General features: G+C 40.8%; 2 long non-coding RNA genes across 2 annotated transcripts in view; one reads left to right on the forward strand and one right to left on the reverse strand.

Annotated features, from left to right (window-relative positions):
- LOC147755283 (uncharacterized) overlaps nt 1-2,393 on the forward strand; it is a 6,956-nt gene extending 4,563 nt beyond the window's left edge. The window contains exon 2 of the long non-coding RNA XR_015328278.1: nt 766-2,393. This is a non-coding gene — a long non-coding RNA (uncharacterized LOC147755283). The remainder of the gene's footprint in view (nt 1-765) is intronic.
- Nucleotides 212-2,524, reverse strand: LOC111251328 (uncharacterized). The gene is made up of 3 exons (XR_002673704.2): nt 2,352-2,524; nt 1,417-1,515; nt 212-942 (listed from the first exon to the last, which is right to left on the reverse strand). It is a non-coding gene; the product is annotated as an uncharacterized LOC111251328 (long non-coding RNA).
- Nucleotides 2,525-8,537: the final 6,013 nt, after the last annotated feature.

Below are 8,537 nucleotides of genomic sequence, written 5' to 3' on the forward strand. Positions count from 1 at the left end.
CATATAATACCTATATAATATATAATAATAATAATAATATGTACCCGCTTGAACCTAAATAAATGTTGGAATAAATGTAATAAAAATGCAATTAGTGTACTACGTAAGAATTTGAAAATTTCGTCACGATTATATGGCAGAATGATTTCTGCATATTCAACCAGTTGAGTAGCGCTACACGCGCGACGAAATTTGGTTTACATTATATAAAACATTTACACCTATAAACTATAGATTTCCCGTCTCAACAAAAAATACCTATAACTATAATAAACCTACTTTCTATTGACCAACTCATTTTAAGCGTAAATTCTTGTACGTCAATTCTTTGTTCTGCGTCACCGTTTTCTTCATATATTAGACTATGTCAGAGAAGCATCCAAGCAGGCTATGCAGAATGTGGTACGTTTATATGAAACGACCGCCTGATTGTAGCATAAAAGGATTCAGCTTAGCATGTTCTCATTAGGTTTTTGTTAAGGTCATCCGACGTCTTAACCGTGAATGTGTCAAAAGCGTGAATACAGAATACCCTACATCATATCTACAACATTTACAAAGTTAATAATAATAGTTTTAGTTGTATTGAATATTAGCTTTAATTTGTAAATGTCTCTACATCCCCTCATATTGCAGATTTACCCTCTTCTACAATTTTCCTGCAATTCTACACGGCAGCCTTTACGGCATTAAATAATAATAACCCTCACGTTTTATCATTCCTGCCGAAACGCATGCTTAAATGCATGACATTTGCGATTCTAGGCCCTGGCTTTCCTGGTCGCTAACAGATAGCAAAGACGTTTATCCGACGAACCAAAATATTTCTAGAGATTGCCTTATTTTGCCAGGCTGCTGGTGCGGCCTGGCGTTGCGGCACCGGGGGCGACGTATGTGCATGGTACTACGTAAACGATGATAGCGTTCCAACCTAATATCCATCTGTAATAAGGGATGAACGTGAGCTCGCTTCTTCAACGTTTACCATCCCTATTCCAACTGGCTGGTTTGTGCACATAAAAAGGTTGTAATACCGTAAATTTTTATGTTTATAAACAATTTGAATTACCTCAAACTACACATAACTATGCATCCAGGAAAGACACGTTTACGCATCTACTTGCATATTTAGTAAAAAAAAAATGTGGTACTTAACTTATACACAGATAGAAGTCCGTCACTCGAAATCGACACCGCAAGAAAATATAACCAAGTGCGAAGATATTGTGTATAGAATATGCTGAGATGTTGCTTTTGGCGTACAAGCAGCCAAAAAAACTGGAATGACACGGACGTAAGCCTATCCGAGACAGCCCTGCACTGGCGTGTCGGAAAAATGTTCTGCTCACTGTTTTGAATAGAAAATTTCTCCAACCATCTAGCATATAGCGTGGTGCTGCCAGTGGTCATACCTACCATCTTATTACTACTGGCGCTACTGGACGGCGAACGTCATCCGGAGTGGTAACCAACGCAGGAAGGATCCATTGGGACTATCTGCCATCACATGGCGCCCTGAAAACCAGGTTATAGATCATATAGTGTGACGTATGAGGTTAATTGTATACAATGCGCGAAGCTACGAGCTGTGACAGTACTGGCGATGTTGACGACGGCACAAGAACTGCAAAGCAGTGGTGCTTTTACTATGACTCGATATAGCCCTGTTGTGTGCAATGTGCGATTACCTGCCATCACTGTCAGCGCTGACTTATCACATCTAGCTTACATCATGATTATCCTATATCCTACCTAATCTTGAGAACGTAAGATAGGTGGATATAAACTGTCAGATTCCCGACCAAGGGATTATATAGGGGCAACATTGATAACTACGCGTCATTGCAGTGGGCAAAACTGTCACTTTCTATATGTATGTATATTACATAAACGATGTTAGCTGTTGGTCTTGCTATTGTTGTTGTTGTTATTGTTGCTGCAATTGATAGTATACATGATAGCAAACGGTAGGGTCCAAGACTATATGCCCAAGAAAAAGTTATTAATGCACCAAAGGAGTCAGATTGCCTGTGTGGATGCGATCGTGCATCTTTACCTATGACGTCTTGTCGTATTGGACTAGTTTGCGTTAATGCATGCACGCATGCATGTAATTTTTATCTGGCATTAATTAATATTATTATATGTATCCATTGTATAATACCTTTGCAAAGCATCCTACCTAACCATCTCAAACTCAAATTTGTAATTTTGCCTAATCAATCACTCCGAACGATAGAAGAATATATTACAGCGGTGCAATACTACGCTGTAACTCGATGTCTGTTAAAACGGTCTTGTGGTGACAAAAGCCCACCAAACGACAAAGTTCAACTAAGCAATATACATACTTGTCTTTTTGTACCTTCCACCAATAAAGTTTCGGTATTCTTCTTGCCTTGTTTCTTTTCCCACTCTACATTTTCCAGCCCCGACTAAGTTTATTGAAGCATTTTGCTGACTACGATTGCATTTGAGGCTAAGCTGAATCAGTTGCGCACAGAAAAGCTTGTATAGAGAGCACTGCATCTACGCCGTTTGCAAGCGTCTTTGTACATAGTCACTCGACGTCTCATTACCTTCGCTCCTACTATTACTTCTGCCAGTACCGTGATGACAACCGAAGGTTCGTTTGTCGGCTTAACTGACCGTTTTGAGTACCTTGAGAACCTCACAAGCTTCCCAACCCATCCAACTCCTCCATTAATTTCAATGTGAACACTGTATGTGCTACTTTGCAACCGCACGAACAACTCATCACTGTCGTCAGCGCTCCTCCCTGTTGCACGGCACCATAAGGTAGCCTATGTTTTCCCCCAACTGGCTGTTATCGTGCGAATCTTAGCGTGAAATTCGCTTAAGCGATCGACTGAACCAGCGACCAAGAGAGCAAAGGTCACGAAATTTCGACTAACTACAAGTAGGATCCTGTACAAGTTTGAGTATAAGGGGTACTGGGGGCCAATTTGCACGGGGCAGCTGCTGGTAACGTCCCCTGAATCGGGTCTGAAGAGGGGCGCTTTAAGAAGACGTAATTCACGAGGGACTCATACAAGAACCTACACCTCTAGTCAACCTTATTATACAGCCGGACATAGGCAAAGCCATGCCGACTAAAATATACTAGCAACGTGGATAGGACAGCATAGTAACGGAGGACACCGAAGACGACGTAGCGGGTGTGTTAGGGAAATTTGAAACACGGGACAGTGGGGGGTGCTAGAACAGCGAAGAGACAATCCTAGCCTGTAGAAAACGAGGAAGACCTTCAAGTGCTTGTGTTTAAATCTTTGGATGCAAAGAATGGACTTCGTTGTTGAAGTTGTGTAGCCCGTAAGATTGCAGGTAGTCACACTGCTATATATAGATATATATAGGCTTACTTACAAGAAGCACGGCAACGCTGGGACATAAGTGCAGTCAGATTGTTGGTAAGCGCGTCAGTCGATAAGTGCATATGTTGTCTGTCAACAAACTCGAACTAACATGACTATGCTTATATGAGACGACGAATGTTAAGAACGTTTTTAAATTGACATTTCAACAACAATTCCAACATCAGTTTACTGAACTGATTAGGTACTATCTAAAAGAAACAGTATAATTCAGCACCCGAAATTGAAAAGAAATTTAGAAAAAATAGTACATAAATTTCATGTTAAAATAAATCAATATTTTATGAGTTGAATTTCAGTTTAACATCAATTACATCATCGACTCTTCGTCGTGATTACAGAATCATATTACATACAATTCAGAGAGATGTAACCTATCTCAATATATTTCCACCGTTAACACGTTTTCTAGATGGCTAAATGCTAAAAAACAATTTAATTAAATAAAATTACTGTCGTTTAGATATGTATGATATTATATATGCCTGGAACAAAAGCAGTTAATTATGTTAGATTGTTATCTAAAGGCATGCAATTCGTGCATATATCTTTACTGTGAAGTACAACTTTCTTCAATTATCGTAAACCACGTGCAATATTTATCGTGTTCTTTGGCACCCTTCTGTGCTTAAACAAGCAGCCTTCGACGCTTCATAATTAGAGCCTAGCTTCGAGAAGGCGACTCGCTACGGCAGAAGATAGCTGGTTAAATCAGCCTTCTACACAGGTTCTGTACCTTTCCTAGTCAGAACATTGTGGATAAAAACGATTTGTACAAAAAAATGTCTAGCCGCAGGCGACTGGGGTGGCCTTATGTTGCTGTCGCTGTTGTTAGACAGAGGTCTTCTTCGATGACAGGCAAAGCAGGAAACCGACCGGTTGTGCAGTGAAAGGGCCACCAGGAGGTTCAAGACCTTTCCCAGCCGAAGAGAAGCCCAGGCGTGAGAGAATTCGTTTTATGTTCTTCTGTCTCATACATTTTCATAAATACTAAGCTATAACCGAGGCGTTTTTTTTTGTTCGCCGTGCCTCGAGTTCAGATAATTATGTTAGTAGTGCGCATAAAAAAGGTCGCCACACAACACCATATTACTATACTATACGACTATACAGCCTGTTCAGGTCGTTCGCAAGGTGACAGTAAACAAACAACCATTAAATGAATGAGACAAAGAGGAAGTTGGATAGAACGAGATATTAACGCCGTTTTGTTGTATGTACATAACTGGAAATAGCGAAGTTTTAATGTTATTGTGTCAGACTACGAAGAGGTACGCTCGGGATGATTGTCAAGTGGAATATCGACTTGCACGTTGATGGCTGAGACTATGATAACCCACTTGCCTAGTAACATAAACGTTGTTTTTATTTGTTGATCTCAGAATTGAAACCGTTGCGGATACTTAGACATCTGAAAGTCTGACACGACTTTCGGCGAGACTAATCTTTTTTGCCTAAGGAATAGCATCTCTTTTAGACAAAGGTGTTCTAGTACTGAACCCTGTGGCTGGCAGTGACGCGCGTATTTAAACAGCGGTTTATATATCCGCCGTTGGGCAGGGCGCACAAATTTCTCAAAGCTGAGATGGGCAGCCGATTAAAAAGATAGGATACAACGATGGTAGACAGGAGACGGCTTCTGCCGACATATCGCAGGTAGTACTGCAGGTTTTGATGGACCTACCTCTTTGCCATTTCATCACACCGAGTCAAAAACTAAGCCCAAAGATAGTGTTAGTAACCAAAATTAAGTATTTGATCTTTCTAACCACAAGGGTAGTCATATTTGATTGATTTTGCAGCATCGCTAATTTACTGTTAACTGCAGAATAAATTCATTTAATAATAAAGGCACTCATTATTGGGTACCAAATTGAAAACTTGGCACTCAACAATGAGCATTATTTATAAAAAAAAATGCCAAAAGTCGGTAATTAAAGGAAGGTAAACAGATTTATACTGTTTTTTATGTGTAAGCAGTTAATTTGGATTATCGTTGTATACCATTAAATAACTTCTATGGAATAGGTTCATATGATCAAGTTATCTATATTTGATATATCATTTGCCACACGACTAGCAAAACAAATGATAACATAATCCAGTCATTTTAGTCTAATCCCGTTCAATACCATTCATAAACTTTTACGAAGACTTCCCGGTGGCAGTTTGACGCGCTCAGACGAGTCTGACCTATAATGACTCAAAGGTAGAAGCTCTAAAACATGCATACAAGAAAGACAGCATTCAAGAGGACAGAAACAGCAAAAGCTCTGAAATAATTCAGTGGTTCTTTCTTTAATAAGTAAAACGTGCCACAAACGTCCTTGTATGTACATTGATGCTGGAGTACGTTGTTTTCATGCAATGTACGTTCTCTTGTGTAGAGGACAGACGCAATTGCAGCTGTGCAAAAACGCACACATAAGGAATAACGCAAAGGATCGTTGATTGTTCGTTAGGTGCCATGTCTGCGAGACGGCAAGGCCAACAAAAGCCCAGGTAGGAAAAGCCGTAGAATGCTGCATGTCACGTCACGTATAAGGAGATAAGAAAAGCGAGCGTAGGTTGCGCATGGTATACGGGCCTTCGTGCCAGTCAGCTCCTCCTTCGCTGCGAGCTGGCTAACCTAACTGTGACCTCGACAAGAGAAGTTTCGATGCAGCATAAATAGCCGCAGTAGATAACTTTGTGTGGTATCCACGAGTAAGAGACGAACGAGGTCTTTACCTATAAAAGTAGACCACTGGACTCTTAACGTGGGCTAAAAGTAAAGAACTATACGATAGATCGAGCCATTCCAGCCACTGGCTGTGTCTAGCTGGATAGCAAGAACTGAGTCGACCATCAGCTGTAGGTAAGCAAAAACGAAGCGTAACATGGTGATGGTGAATGGAAGTAAAGTCGGGAAAAACGCCCGAAGAAGCAAACTGAAGAAGCAAAACCCACGTAAAAGGCGGTGGCATTGCATCAACAGAGGTGGCGCCCGCTGCTAAAAGAAGAAAAGCATGACATTTACGATCACGCGCTTTAGCTTGGACTGCGTCAATAATGTAGCTCGCTAACGCCTTTATCGACATGATCGTCAAGAAGAAGGCATTACTACAGTGTCCCCTGGAGTTCCACGAAAAGTCATTCTCATTTAGTAATGCACATTGCGATAAAGCAGCACGGGTGTAGCTGACTATAAGCAGCAAAACCTCTTATTCTAATTGTGATTTTATTTAGCCTCATTTGGTTGTCTGCACGTACATGATGTAAAGGCTAGGCTACATAATATAAAACATTTCAAATGTATACACTACGCTGCACAGAGTTCCCGAATATACACACGTGAGGAAATTCTATGTGTGTGTGTGTGTGTGTGACGAGGTGCGGTTCTGTGTAAGATCGTCCGCGCTAGAGGTGGGTTGAGCCGATTGCTAACTTATTATTGATTGACACTATGTAGCAGTGACAATAAACATAAGTAGGCTGAATAAAGTGATTTACCTTAGCAGTAACGGCTGACAAACTCATTCATTTTATTTTAGCGAATTTCAAAGATGGCAAATATGTTTACAATAATTTACTACCAACGTTTTATCCGCTTTTGCCGCCTATGTTCAGAATTACTAAAGTATTCCAGAGTGATAAAAAAATTAGTCCTTCAGCTTTTTCCAGGTAATATACTGTCAGAGCATCGCTAAATATTCAAACAAATTCGACTTTTTTGTTTTGGTCCGGAGACACAAGTTTCAGTAGACGGTAAATCATGCACTGACATCGATGAACCAAGTTACTTTGTTCGAATCGATAACGAGTACAGTCAGCTGTTAGGTTAGCTTTTCTCTCGTACATATACGGAGCTTTTATGAATGGTACACTTGCACCACACGTATTTCAATCACGTTCACCTATCACGTTTTTTCAGTAAGTCACTTTGCTCTATGGCTTGATATGCTTTCGTCCTTTGAGCTCAAAACGTTCATCGCAAATGTATAGTCCCACTGTAGGGTATGGAGTTCCTAGCAATTGCACTGCACTCAACTGGCCATACAACTATTGTATTAGTACCTATAGTTACGTCTAGCTTGTTTAATAGCAGACTTTTTAAACATATTCCTATAACACATCTGCCATGGATAAAGCTCAATTCAGCTACACGTTGTGAGTTGTCTAGCTTGTTCAATAGCAGACTTTTTAAACATGTTCCTATAACACATCTGCTATGGATAAAGCTCAATTCAGCTACACGTTGTGAGTTTAATGTTGCATCGTCTTCTAAACAAGTGCCACATAACGGGAGAAAACTGAAGTGTGCAAAAAAACAGCAAAAAAAAAAAAGAAAACATGAAAACATTAGGTCAAGTATGGTTGTTCCAGATGTGGTAAACGACAGCCGATTCCAGGCCGTAACAGATTGTTCTGCAAGCGGGCGGTCGGCCGGCCGGCCGGTTGGCTGATTGGGTGGTACTTGACATACAATGGAAGGGAATGACCATCTCTTCGGGGCCAAGATCCCCGATCACTTTTCGGGCTCCTCCAAAACTACTGTGAAAAGGTCGCGACGAAAAAATGGCGCGAGTTGGCAGCGATAGGAAGGGAGAGCAAGGAAGCAGGTGGCATAGGTAGGGACTGCGATATAAAAATAGTGCCGCACTGCTATTATACCGTTGCAATTTGAAGACACCGCTTATGTTGGCTGCTACTGTTGCAGTCTGATGACGATTCGGATGAGATGATTCTAGACTTAAGCCAACATCCAAACCAAGAAGACCCCTATGGGGACAGCACTTGCCTTCGACGGGATAAGCGAAACCGCTTCGGAAAATTTTCGCCCTCGGGGGTCAGTTCAGTCCTTTTTACTTCATATCGGTTTTATTTCACCTGTGGGAACACGTAAGCAAGCGTTGCTTTTGAAACCATCTAAGGTGCGAACAAATAACTAATCTATGAGCAAGGTTTCACAATACCGCGCACGACATGCATGTATCCGTGATAATAAAAATACAGGAACATCATGTCCACATTTTTAAAAACTGAAACATCTCTACGTAGGCAAATGTGTACGTTTGGTAGGTTCGTTAATCGAAATGATTTAACTCATATTTGCCACAAATCGCATTCTACCAAAAATAAAGACAAGCTGAAATTTCTTGC

The sequence above is a fragment of the Varroa destructor genome, unplaced genomic scaffold, assembly GCF_002443255.2.
Source record: "Varroa destructor unplaced genomic scaffold, Vdes_3.0 BEIS01000005.1, whole genome shotgun sequence".
Taxonomy (NCBI): Eukaryota; Metazoa; Arthropoda; class Arachnida; order Mesostigmata; family Varroidae; genus Varroa; species Varroa destructor.